This window comes from Spodoptera frugiperda, chromosome 29 (assembly GCF_023101765.2).
Source record: "Spodoptera frugiperda isolate SF20-4 chromosome 29, AGI-APGP_CSIRO_Sfru_2.0, whole genome shotgun sequence".
In the NCBI taxonomy this organism is placed as follows: domain Eukaryota; kingdom Metazoa; phylum Arthropoda; class Insecta; order Lepidoptera; family Noctuidae; genus Spodoptera; species Spodoptera frugiperda.
This window is the reverse complement of record NC_064240.1, coordinates 11,729,434-11,744,050: the sequence shown is the minus strand read 5'-3', so window position 1 is coordinate 11,744,050 and position 14,617 is coordinate 11,729,434. Positions and strand designations below refer to the sequence as shown.

General features: G+C 36.7%; 1 protein-coding gene across 1 annotated transcript in view; it reads left to right on the top strand.

The window, feature by feature from the left end:
- Positions 1 to 4,778: 4,778 nt before the first annotated feature.
- The window catches only part of LOC118268115 (V-type proton ATPase 116 kDa subunit a 1), a 40,146-nt gene continuing 30,307 nt past the window's right edge, over positions 4,779 to 14,617 (top strand). The window contains exon 1 of the mRNA XM_035582397.2: positions 4,779 to 4,979. The gene's annotated coding sequence lies outside the window, so the exon portion shown is untranslated. The remainder of the gene's footprint in view (positions 4,980 to 14,617) is intronic.

Sequence of the window (14,617 nt, the reverse complement as noted above, 5' to 3'; positions counted from 1 at the left end):
AGAACTAATTATAGCTGCTGTAAAATGTTAAGAGAAGAGAGTTACATAGCAATAACCTAGATGGCGCTGACCGTTGAATTTTTATTACCATAATATGGTAATAAAAATTAAACAGTCATAAATATATATAGTAATAAATATATTATATTTATTACATATACCATACCATATAATATTATAGTTATCAGTAGTAGCTATTTATAATGGTAACAAAATGTTGACAAAACAAGTATATGACAATTTTTTAAGGTTTTTAGAAGTTAAATCCCAAAAACTTAAGTAGGTATAAAAGGAGGAACCTAGATTTTAGAAAATCCTGCAAACTTTCTGTTTATTGCATCCCTCTAAAGTTTACAAAAACAAAACGCCTACTAATTTCTTCGGGTATGAAAGTTCAAACCAATCTCCAACAGCTGACAGACGACCATATGACCCGGTTATACCCTATCTCCGTACCAGTGTCGCAGTAAGGTAGTTAAACTAATTATAACAACAGCATTACTGACCCGACCCATATTCAGCCCACGACACCAACATTATTAGACCTCCACCCCCTCCCTCTCACCTTAAAAACAAGGGACTTGTAGAGGAATCTGTACGTGATAGTAAGGGTCAAGTTATAGTGGTTTTATCGACGCCTGTTTAGGCCTGGTGTATTCCTGACTCAACTCTTTGATTGCTACTCTTGTATTTTGTTTTGTATCTATTTTTGTTTGTGTGTTTGTTTGTTGGTGCAGTGAATGAGTTTGAGAGTCTAAATTAGATTCCAGGAATAAAGAGTTGAGTCTCGTATTGTAGTCTTGGTTTGGTATTGGCTTCTTTTGGCTTTTGGAAAATTCTCAGTAATATCGTGGAGCCTAGAAAACAATTGTGACCGATATAGATGGAAATAAGCTATATTATAAGGAACTTAATACACTTATGCTTAAAAGTGGGTGGATATTACCATGTATTGTCACCTTTAACTACATACCTATCTCCACTTTCAAGAGATAGTATATTATGATTAATATCTAGGTAAATCAAAGGAAAGGATCAAGTAACAAATAAAAATATTTTTATTAAATAACTTCACCATGATGGTCCTAATCCTACTATATCACAAGTTATGATGAATCATTTGTTTTTATTTTGGCTTGTTGTTTACCGGTACCGCGGGTCGAAAAGTAGGAGTAGGAACCGGATGGTGTTTAGTCAGTAAGGGTCTGACACTCCTTCTCACCTTACCCAAGACGGGAAAAGTCATTAGATGATTTTCCCCCTTTAAAAAAGGGACAAGGTACTTTGTAAGCGACAAATTCCACACCTCTGTCACAACAATGAATCATGCAAAATTCTTAATTGATAATACTGACTATTACCCCATCAAGTTAACAATTGCAAAACAAAAGCGAGAGAACATTCAACTTGTTATCTACGAACGTGATTAAGTAACTGCTAGAGGTATCGATAAGATAGTAATTACGACTTAGGATAGATAGATATTGGCTGCACCTTATTGGTAACTTGCAGTAACTATTGGTATTTGTCATCATCATTTTGTAGCTACCACTGTACAGGGCAAGGCTCCTTGTCTAGGCGGGAGATGTCATTGGATGATTTTCCACCTTAAAAATTGACATTACTGAGCTTGCTCAAGACGGATCGACGATACTTACACTCTCGTGCTTGAGCCTTGAACACCTTATTCTTCGTCCTATCCCTGTACTGATTGTCTGAATTAAACTAAAATATGTGAACGCTAGGCCGGTGATAATGGGTATATTTCTCACTTTATTCCAGTGACTCCGCTTTGAGCGAGGCGAAGGAGGGAATGTCAGACTCTTACTGACTAAAAACCACTCTGTTCCTACTTCTGCTTTTCGAACTGGAGCTCTAGTAAACCCGTTAGGTAGCCCGTATCTTCGGATCACGCATCAGCCCTACTGGGCCAATCTGTGGTGGTCTGATGTCTCCTTGAGGCACGCGCGGTACGCGACGCGCCATACACACGGGTCTGGTCTTACTCGCCGTCCGTAGACCCGCACACATAAAATTATACCTAGTTCAACAATAGATAGTATTTCCATAAAGAAATTCAGAACAATGACATTAAAAGTTTTTATGTCCCGATTTACCACAAGAGTTATACTTCAGTTCGAAGTGGAGCACAGCAATCAGAACGCGGGTTGAAAGGTCGTGACCGATGGCCGCTGGACAGTCCACCTACCTGGTCTAAAGATACCACACTCCTTTATAAATAACTTCATCGAGTATCCAACTGCGTTTGTCATTTTATGAATAGGATGTGATGTAAAACATTTATGACGTCAGACATTTTCATTCCCCAAGGGTTATGCAAAGAAGCATATGATGCAGTACCCAGTTTTTAGCGTATGTTAGCATTTCCATCAGCTTTAAAGTAATAGGGAAGTGAGCCTGTTGTCTTACCTAGCGAGCACAAATAATTCCAGATTCCGAGCAGTGTAAAATGTTGGAAAAAATTACTTTTAGGTAGGTTGCTATTTTCTTTTGTGACTCATGTGCGATGCAACTATACAAGCCATGAAATCTACTGACTTCTGTTTCCTGAATATTAGAGTCAATTGGGCAAAATTTCCCTGTTTGGCGTGTTCAAATTATTCTATTGACTATTAGCACAATTAATTTACGCTAAGCCTGATCAAAATTGAGCAATATTGAGATTTACAGAAAAAATAAATCTGATAAATAAGTACAAGTGTCTAACGTTCATATTTTTGCAATAATTATAGTGTTCCTAAAGCTACCTATAGCATTAATTGGCTATGCCCTTAGCAGGTCACCTCAGGGTCTACCGGCCTCCATCGGTCATTAACCTTGACTTCCAGATTGCGAAAAGCGATCACGCTTCATTAGCATAGACATACATAATTTTAATAAACTTACTTACTTATTTTTGAGTGAAATATATCAGCTTTTTAATGAAAAGGTAGACCAATACGTTTTGGTCTGATCTGTATTATCTTCTTTCTATTTAAATCTAAAATGTTAGTGTCGGTAGAGGGCGCTCTAGGCGGACATAAATATATCAACCAGCCTGGCCAAAAGAATATAAAAGAAGGGATACTTTTTTTTATTTTATTCAAGAAGGCCATTCTTTAACGTATTTGTCAATATATTAAAGAAGGGACAAATTAAAAGTACCCTTAACCGACGACTATGCAAAAAAATACTCATGCCTATTCATGAAGCAAAAGAGGCAAGTAAAAATCGTAGTAATTGGCGTTCCATTGTCTCTGCCTACCGCCATGCGACATATACGTGAGGTTAGTATACCTATGTATGTATTTAATCTACAATCTGTCTCGTACAGAATTTATAAATTCAAACATTATGCATATATGTATTTGCATGCATCCCTTTAAATATTTCTAAGCACGCACTATTAGGCATTGTATCCCTTCACAATTTGCATATAAGCGATCTATTGTTCCGATTACCGTCGTGGACCACATGGAGAAGTAATTAAGATACACATCTTTAGACATCAAACAAATGATTATGGTATCATTCAATGGATTATGTTATATTTTATATTTGCCGACAGGTTTCCTCATGGTCTAAGTCCTTTAGTCACAGCAGCATGGATACATTTCTGGAGCTGCGGACTACCTAGATTACCAGGGCTCCGGCATGAAAAGCAGGAGAAAGAACAGGGTGGTTTTTAGTCAGTAAGAGTCTGTCTGACAGTCGGTTTTTCGAAAATTTCTCAGTAGTAGCATGGAGTCTGGAATTGTACCCAGTATATGGCAATAGGCTCACCCCCTATTAAATGGGACTTATAACACAAATGGTGAAATGTGGGTGTATATTGTACAGTGGCATTGCTGCAAAGTGCAGGTGCACATGTACCTAAAAAAAATTCAATTGTGGGAGAGCCATGCTTCGGCGCAAATGAGCCGGCTCGACCGGAGTGATAGCACGACCTTAGAGAAACCCGACAACCGGCCCAATTACCCCTTTCCCTAATCTTCCCAATTCCCGATTCCTCAACATACCTGAAATTCCTAACCCCTAAAATACCGGTAATGCACTTGTAACGCCTCTGGTGTTCAAGTGTTTCAGGTGTCCATGGGCGGCGGCGATTGCTTGTCATCAGGTGATCCGTCTGCTCATACACCGGCTTATACTATAAAAATTCGTATCACAAGAACTGTAAGAAAACAATCTACCCTTGAACTTCAAAAGTATTTGACGAAACTTTTTTTAGATTAATGCTTTTCCCGGGAAGTTTTGTTTTTTTATTAATTTATTTTGCTGGTTCCATCTCAAAATAGGTCATCAACGGATGATAATGAGTCTCATGAGATCACCGGACGCACATTCTCCTATTTTATATTAGTTAAATTGGCGGCACGCGGTTGCTACTTGGTGTGTTAACTGATGGAGTAGTGATGTGACATGTTTGTGTCGGATATCGCGGTTACTGCAGGACCGCATTTACAAAATAAAGATTGCAACATTGTTATTTAGATAGATATGTAAATACTGAATTTAAAATGCGATTGAACACATTGGTTGATTAGTCATCACTGTAAATAAATTAAATTAATGTCTAAAGTTTTGAATAGGTATTGGGGAAAAATAAATAAAAAAAGAGATATCATTTCAGCCATTTGCATTGCATGTGGCTAAAAAACTTTCACTTTGCTCAATCCATAATTCCTTTAGAACATAAAATCCTCCAAAACCCGCTAAACCGACAACAATAAACGAGACATTAACTAAGGAACGTATAAAATATCCGATAAAATGTCGTATTCGTGCAGCCCTACGGTGGTGGGTATACAATGAGCCGCTGCAGTCGCCGCGCTACGACCGAGCGTACCGCTCGCCCGGCCGCGCAGTCCGCGGACCTACGTGATGTACCGAACTATACGAACACAATAATACCAAATAAATAACACAACAAGTGCTAATAAGTGATAAAATTATACTATAACAGTGATATACCCACGGTAAGTCGCAGCACTATTTAAGAAAACAATTAACAAAGCTAATTAAGTATTTATTCGTATATTCTATAACGATGTTATTTTATCGATAACACTAAACAGACACGATGACCTTTCGAAAGTTGTCCGTTGATTTATTGATAGGACAATACAAATAGTGTGCTTGTAACAAAAAAATAAAATAAAAAACTTGGTTCTTGTATTTAACGGTATGCACTCGTATCAATGGGAATTAAAATTTTTGATAACTCCTGAGTACTATTTGGATGGTGTCCAAATGTAAAAATACAATGCCTAACGTCTCGTTGCAAGTCTGCCTGGGAATTGGACCCGAGCTAATTCATCCATCCGGGGGCGCCCGGCGACCGGCGACGGGTCGCGACAACCGTGCTGAACTATCGCCGTCCGCTCCGATGATCAACGTTGACACTTTTGAACGTTACGACACGAAAATAAATCTCTTACTCATTCTGTTTACGACTTCTACATGCCATGTTAACTGGAACTCAACTCGTCCTGTTCAAAACACCGTTTAATAGTCATACACCTTCAAATACCCATTTTAACCAGTTATATTTTTAACAATAACCGGCAAACAAAATTGTCCTTTATTCCCTACACAAAGGGCAGAGAATGCTTCTATATAATGGAACAGATTCATAGCACAAAGTGACGGTAGCTATTGAAAATGTATATCAGAGCCACACGGCCGATGGTTGCAAGATGAAGGCGGGAGATCATTCGCAGTAATGTATGGGCCGGCTGCTGCCAACTCAAGATAATTCTCTTACGCTCTGAGCCTTTACGCGTACGATTGTTTTGGCAAACAGCTGGCTCGATTAGGCATCTATCTATAACTGAATTACGAAATGATCTACCTTCATTGTAGAAGGATGTTTGGAATCATGTTTTGTTCAATTATTTTGGTTCTACATCTTATATAATGTAAGACAAGGGCTTGTTGTTATTGGTTTGGATGTTAGTCTTCAAAAGGGTTCAAATAATTTTGGTTCGTATAATTGTTCTACACAATTTTCACCCACTTTCAGATGTACTTTTCGATAGTGACCTACAAATTGTAAAGTTTTGCACTATGCCTTATTCCGAAAATCTTCAAAAAATAATAAGAAAATTTCGAAAGATTATTTCCTCAAAGCTTATGTTAAACTTAGATATATCAACCTACCTACTATCAACCTTACTGAAAAAGAATAAGGTTAAAAATCAGTCAAAGATACTGCGATAGCCAAAATTACTGAAGAGACTATAAATTCCTAATGCACTTAAAATATTTACAATCAAAATTAATAGAAAGTCAAACAAAGTACTATAACCGTGTCTCACTCGTTCAAATGTCGATAAAACAAAACACAGTCGGCACCAAATTGATAAAGAAATGAATGTTATCTCGCTTGACATTAAACGAACAGTATTTGTACTTACCATTACCGAACATACTGTACTTGGTGATATTTAAAACTTTAGTTCAAGTTAGATTATAGGTTATATTGTAACATATCTCATTTTTAAAGAATAACAAATGGAGTGTCTTGCTCGTTCTTCTCCGTTTGAAGCTACACTTTGAAATGAGCACCTAGCTTCACTGACAGACAGACTGACAGACTATTATTTATTTCCTTATTTGATGACGTTTCAAACGTGATATGGTTTAATTGGAATAAAAGACTTGACTTTGACATACTGGGTAGATAATACTGGGTAGATTTAAATTAAGTCTCTCAAGTATTTCTGTATGTTTTTTTTTTGTTTTTCTTATTAACTACCGCAGACAAAATCGTCCGCTCTCTTTTTTACAAGTAATTAGTTTGTTTACATTTATTTAATTCATCTTATCAATGTCGTTACGAATATACATTCCATCAAAGATCTTTAAAAACAATATGTTTTGCATTGTCAACAAAAAATTCTCATAGGTACAATTGACAAATTCAACCTACGACCCACCATAAGCTTAGTTTCCTTTCACTGAAATGTTAATACATAATTAGGTTGATATTCGCGTAAACATACCTTCTCATAGTATGGGGTCTTAGTCATTATTATTTTGACGACTCGTCGTCAAGGTGAGTCATGATTCTAAGGCGATTGTACCAATGACCATATTGTACGAATAACAATATAAAGTATAGGTAAGAAATTACAAAATTTTGTGAATATTGGGTAAAATAAAACTTAAAACTAAAAATATGCAAAACTTAGCGAATTTGCTCAATATTGTGTTTGGCCCAGTGACCCGGTTACATGTATTTTGCATTTGAAACAAAAATATTAACGCCATAGCTGTTATGGATTGCCAACAACCCCGTAAGTGCTTGTAATTTTCTAGTCTGTGGTTTGACCATCGGAACTAGCATTTTCAATAGGTCAATGGGTACATAGGTTGTGGGTACATTGAAACATATTATAGTTGCGATACATATTTCCGTGTCCCTGCCGCTCATCTCTGCTGCGACAGAGAACATGCATGATGTTTTTCGTACTATTCACACGATTGCTCCTCCTTATTTAGTGCAGATATGTTTTTTTCGATTTATATCCGCGCGCTAGGTTATATATATTTAACTGGGTGGTTAAAGGGTTAATCATAATACGCAACGTCTTTTATCGAATTTGATGTTTAGAGTCCTAAACAATATAAACGTTTTAGTGCAAAGTTTAGTGGCATTTTAGATACAGCACTTCACTCGGCTTTCATTATAGTGCACCAATTTACACGTAGGTAATAATTATTATAACAAAAAAAAAAGTTTATTTACACAAGGTACATCGACCTACTTCTTCAGAGAAATAAAAGGAATAATATAATGAGTATTCTTTGGTACATGTGCCCACAATGCTACCTTATGCCCAACTAGATTCATTGACACATTAAACTGTCTGAAAGCAGCTGGAAGCAATAATGCGGTTGATATTTATACTTCTTGCGTTGTCTTAAGGTTAAATTTTATCTGTACGCTGTGATAAATAGAGTACGGACATAATTATTGTGATAGTACTGAAACGTCTTCGTTTTTTTAGCATACTAAACGTACATTTGCGTAAACACGTAACTCCTCTGGACTTCTGGTAATTCATGGCCGACGCTGATCGTTTACCATCAGCTCGGTAGCACGGTGGTCACGTGCTGCCGTGTAACTTGCACAGCGAGGCTCACGGGAGACGCCACCAGGGTAGTTTTAGTGAGGTAAAATCCTACACTCCCTATTTTATCCCCAGAAAGCTAGGCGCCTTTTGAAAGTTTCCCCCCGTCGTCAATATTATGCAAAGAGCCCTCGAAGAAGCATCATGTCGCCAACATAGGTAGCTAATGACGCGAATCCAATACATTTAGTGCCAAACATTAATCAAAACGTAGACATGGACATCTCTTGACAAATTACTTATACAATGTAATGGCTACACATGTAACGATAAGCTTAACAAGTGTGTATTTATTAGTACTGTCATATTTCGGTAGCATGTCAACTACATAAAAATTGTTAGCTACTATACGGTATGGCGATCACTCATATGATTTAATTGAAACTACAAGTAACTAGTACTCGTCCATAGAAGCATAATGCAACTGAATATTTCAACGAAAACCGAAAATTAAAAAACAAAAACATTCAATTCTGTATAATCAGCTTCATGTACCTTGACCACCAAAGAGCTGTAATGTTGTAGGTTGTCTAAGAATGTTACGGACATGCAGAGCAGCTTTTACAATGTCGTATTTTTAAAGAGTGTTCAAATTAGCTCCAAGAGAATAACGCACTTTTTAGCTTAACTACTGGACCTATTTCGCTCATTTTTCGTATATTGTCAGCCAATATGATAACAAATATGTGGTTTAAATTAAGTTATTAGAAAAAGAAAATGAAATCAGTCCTGTAGTTTTTGAGTGAAAACATTACTAACATACACACATACTAAAACATAATCATAGGCAACTTTATAATATTAGTAAAGAAAGAATATGTATTTCCAAAGGAACAATGGTTCATTTTGCAACAGCAAGGATAGTAGTGTCATCGATCCATAGATAATTCAAGAACACTCACTCAAACAATGAACACTCTTCAACTAACAATCCCTTGGTTGTTGAACTTCGTGTAAATGTTTAATAATCATAGTACTTCGATATCATTAGAGTTGGTAAACATTATCTTATACTTTGACCAAGTAACATAATTATTTGTACTACTTAGTACCCACCGCTGTGGCTCATACAAGCCTAATGATAGGCAATGAATTCAACACAGCTCATCAACTTGTTCAAGAAATTGAAATGAAAAGAACACTTTTACACGTTATGTACAACGTCACCCCTTTTATCCTCAAATAGTATGCTAAGGTGCACATTACGGCACGTAATGCCACCGTACAATGTACACCTACTTAATTTCACCAATTGTTTTATAAGTCCCATGTAATAGGGGTGAGCCTATTGCCATATAAAGAGCACAATTTCAGACTCCGTGCTACTACTAAGAAATTACCGTTTTACACGTCCTAATTATTAAAAAATATCTAAATGAGGTTAGCATTTTTTAACGGACTACTCTGAGAAGAAATGCCGAAACAAACTCCGAGGTCATCGTTTCTTTTAAAGTCCAGACAAATATTAGAAAAAAATATGTGTGAGAGCCGTGCAAGTTCTCCGGAGCTGCGGACAACGTAACAGGTTACCGGGGCTCCCACTCAAAGCAGGATAAAGAACGGGGTGATATTTAGTCAGTAAGAGTCTGACACTCCCGCCCGTCTCACCCAAAGGGGGTAAAACCATTGGACGATTTCCCTTAAAAAAAAGCCGTGCCAGTTCGAAGATTAAACTATAAGAACTCATGCAGTATACTACCTACTACTAACTTGACACCAAGATACTTGAGTCACAAAATATCATCACCTGACAGTCTGCATCATTACAGGAAAAACAGACTTGAGTTTTTTACCTACCCTAACCTCTACCGTCAAATTACTCACGATTTTGGCTTGTCATGACAAGATAGTTAATCCCCGTACACTTTATTTTATATTCCGTACCTCCATACGTTACTCTTTTGTTATGAACAAAAGATTCATTGTGGGTAGGTACATATTATGTTAAAATATCATTTTCAAAACATTGCCATAATTATACATACTGTGGTTTTCCCTAAACTCATGGGTACATACATAAATATTGGGTAATCGGTTTAAATAACCACTTTTCGATATATTATTGTGTTAGAATTGTAAATAACACCTAAATTCACACTTAAGTTAATGGTACTTTGCGTACTTAAAACAGTTCTCTATGATTGGCAAAGAATTTGTGATACATCTGCTTAGGTATTGCAAATATGCTTGTCAGAGTCAAAGCATTTATTTCAATTAATCCTAAATTAGGCACTTTTGTAACGTCAAATTGAATTGTCCGTCAGTCTGTCTGTCAGTGAAGCTAGGTGCTCGTTCCAAAGTGTTGCTTTGAATGGAGAAGAACGAGCAAGAAACTCCATCGTTACTCTTTTTAAAAGCAAAAAACTCCATCGTTACTCTTTTTAAAAGCAAGAAACTCCATCGTTACTCTTTTTAAACAAGCTTGTTGCTATGTAGCAATGAACAAACTCTTAATTTGGTGCTTACAACTTAATAGACTTTCATGTGATCTTCAAAGTAAGGAAGAAAAATAATGTGCTCAAATCTTAACGTGTATCATTCCCTTCAAAACTACTTTATCATAGCTTTCCATTTGGAATCTGAGACAGTATATTCATGGCTCTGGAATGCATGACTTCACTATGTCACTGCAATTTCTAATTGGCTCCTACTACACATTCTTACAGGAACTAGTCACTGGAGGGATAGATATTATGAGCCAGTTACTTGAGGTGAACAGGGTAGATGACAAAAACATTACACACGTATTTTTTATTTTCTTACGAAAACAAATATTTTCGATGATATATCGATTTGAAACATTTTATGCGTAGAAATGACGTATTTGCTCCCACTCCTAAACGTTGATTCTAATTATCTAAGTATTGTTATCTTATATGATAAAATTAAAAAATACGTGTCTAATATATTTTCATTATCTAACTGACGGACTAAATAGATTTTTAATTTTCTTACTTAGTCATCTACCCTACTGTTTGAAATTTAGAGTTCTACGATACATAACAGAATTTCAAGATTGTTCTGTGAAAAAAGCTATGGGGCATTCGCCTCCACGTGCGTCCACTATGGATAGTAAAGCTTGGCATTGAAATAAAAATATTTATTTATAGAAGAAGATGAAGAATTCAATGGTCGGAATATTTCAATCAATCGATATCAGTTGTTGATTGATTCTAGTTTGAAAGCTTTTACAACAGTTGTATGAAAACGTCTTAATGAATGGGATTTTTACATTTACCAAACGTTACTAAGTAATCTGCTTTTAATATTGAGTAAGCCACTATTGCTAGGTAATGTTGTAAATTACCAATGACTCATAGACAAAAAAATTAACCTATTTTTAAGAGTGCTTTTCCACCAGAGATGTGCTATGTAAGTATGCTACGAAGATGTAATAGCTAAGCCGTGAAACTATGTGACCGTTTCCACTGATTCTAAGCTATGTAGCTGTGCGAGTAAGATGTGCTGTGAAGGTACGCCGCCGCAAATGCGAAGAAGATGCGCAGCTCGAGAATACAATGTTTTATAACAGGGAAGCCATCTATAGTACGCATCCTTAGCATGCATCCATAGCACACATCCATAACATGCATGTTTTCATATAAAAAAACATATCTTAGCTGAGTGGGTTCCTACCAGTACCAATAAATACGATTAATGGAAGCCAAACGCATCCACAGCAACGTTACATAGCACATCTCTGGAAAAGCACCCTAACGCTTTTGACCATCCTTATTGCAATCAACATTTGTTCAAATTTGTATTTAGTAAACATTTGAACAGAACGAAATGTGACATATTCTGCGAAGTACATTGGACTCAGCGTATAATAATAAAGATGTCGCGAGGCCACGACTGCATTATGTCTGGACAGTCGGCATCCAAGTGCGTGGGACGCAGTCTAGTCGGTAACGAGCATAAACTAGATGCACGCTGAAATTCTATACGTACGTGTGATAAAAATTCTGTCCACCACATCTGATTGCCATTCAAATGTTGTTGACTAGACTATATGTGTCGACGATCTTTGACTAAGACTTTTGTGGTACGTTTGCCTGAGCAAACATGTTATGTTTTATATTCTGCTCTCTTTAATTCAGGAATGACCAATGGCATGTAATATTTTTATAACTACACAGTTTTGGATAAATCTCGTCTTGAAGTTTATGTTTTGTTTTAGTAATCCTTTGGCTTGCATATCATAGTTTGCCAGAAATGAAATACAATGCTTGATTTTTCGTTTCAGTTGCTAAAATCACATTCTACATATTCTATTGGGTCTAAGACCAAAACTAACAATTTAAGATACCAATATAGATGTAGCGTGAAAAGAATAAACTACTAGTTTCTTTTCAACCAATCCTTTCTTCAGCACCGTAGCTAAACAAAAACCAAATATAGACTAGTAATCACCTAGTAAGTAGTACATCGTATCCCAAATAGTACTTGGGAGGGTATAATACCTTAATTGAATCATGTTGAACGAAACACCGTAATTATACTGACCTTATTGGCGAATGGCAATGTCCTTCGGAAAGGTCAGGTGCGTCGACTACTCATACATGCGTGTACGTGGAGGAAGGAAATGAATAGGGATAGTTGTGTGTCACACAACATGATGTTTTTTGATCTTTTATTTAAGGGGCTTTTATCCTAAGAACATGCCAGCCCCGTTGATTCATAAGTAAACATATGATGGAATGAGGGCTTCTGTACTGTGAACATTGATATTTGAAATGGAGTCTTTTTTTAGGGCTGGAAACATACAATGCCTTCTCTCGCCTTGGGTTAGGCGAGAGGGAGTGTCAGACCCTTACTGCCTAAAAACTACTTCTACTACTTCTTCTTTTCCAGCCGGAGCCCCGGTAAACCCGCTTGGCAGTCCGCAGCTGGGTGGTTTTTAGTCAGTAAGAGTCTGACACTCTCTCTCGCCTCGCTCAAAGCGGGAGAAGTCATTGGATGATTTTTCCCCCTCAAAAAAAATTGTTGGGTCTGATCTTTATTATGAATATGTCTTCAAAAATCTAAAACATAAACAAAGTTGCAAAACATTAATAATAATCTGCAACAATATTGTCAATAAAATCACTTGTACACATGTCATTTCGCGGTCACATTGATGGTCTACGAGTAGTACAATTTATTTTATAGTCCATCAGAAGACGGCTGGATGTTGAATGTAATAAAAATTAAACGTCTTCATTCGGTGTTAAGTGGTAGAAGTCAATTAACGGACTAACACTTCATTAATGGAGACATTGTCTAATTGGTTTTAGTTAGTGTCTTGTGATTCTTCTTAATTGTAGACGTCGTCGCCCTAAGCTAGATTGTAGAAACATAGTCTTCAAAAATGAAAAATGTCTACCTCGTTGGTCGAGTGGTCGCAAGTCTTCAAGCATTTCCCGGGTTGAGCAAAGTATTATTGGGCTTATTTAAAATTTTCGAAACTTTCTCAGTAGTAGCACGGAGTCAGAAATGTACCCAGTACGACGTATGGCAATAAGCTCACCCATGGGAATTATAACTCAAACGGTGAAATGTGGGTATACATTGTATAGTGGTATTACGTGTAATAATGTGCACCTGTGCCTCCACTTTTAGGGATAAAAGACGAGTCAAAAATTTTAGTATAATGATATTTTATTTAAGTCAGTAAGTGAACAAGATTTCTGGTTTTACAAACGTCCTTAGGACACAACAACTGCTTTCCATCACAAATACCGTAATGCTAACCACCCTCAACGATACCTCATGTTTGCTCCAAGAAAACAATATTACAATCATCACCAACACATATTATACCAGCTACAGTAAACCTATCGCCTTCCAATGTCAGTTCAAGGTCGAAAAACAATGACGTAGCAGATTTCCATGTCACATTGAAGCCCTGAAGATTAATAGTTCTTAAACGGTACCCTTCCACACAGTAACCTTGGAAGCTAGTCTAGAATATTCTAAGCCTTAATTTGTGTCGGAGAAACTGTTTTTTAAGCCCGAAATGTTGAATACTGAATGAGGTATTCATGGCTAAGTGGAAAGTGGAAGCTATGTCGATCTATAGGCCTTGGGTCACCTAAGTTTTATTGACTTCATGCATTTTTGTGACTATTTAAAAGACTTGGTAGAAGCTGTTCTTTATTTTTATTATTCTTCTTTTTAGGGTTCACTTTCGTTTGGATGAATGTTGTTATGTCGTTCCTACAATCCTTCAAAGACTGAGTACTTATTATGAGTATTTATAACCACCCCGTTCCTACTTATCCTTTTCAAGCCGGATCTCCGGTAACCCGCTAGGCAGTCCGTAGCTCTAGATAGCTCTGCGTTTCTGATTCTAGAATAAAAAATCCAAATGCTATCATTATACGTTAGAACATACATCATTATTAATTAATTATATCAGCACACTCAGTTAGGTATTCCTAACTGATACTGGCGAGAAAATCCAAAATATTGCACCGCAATACGTGTTCCGTTACCAA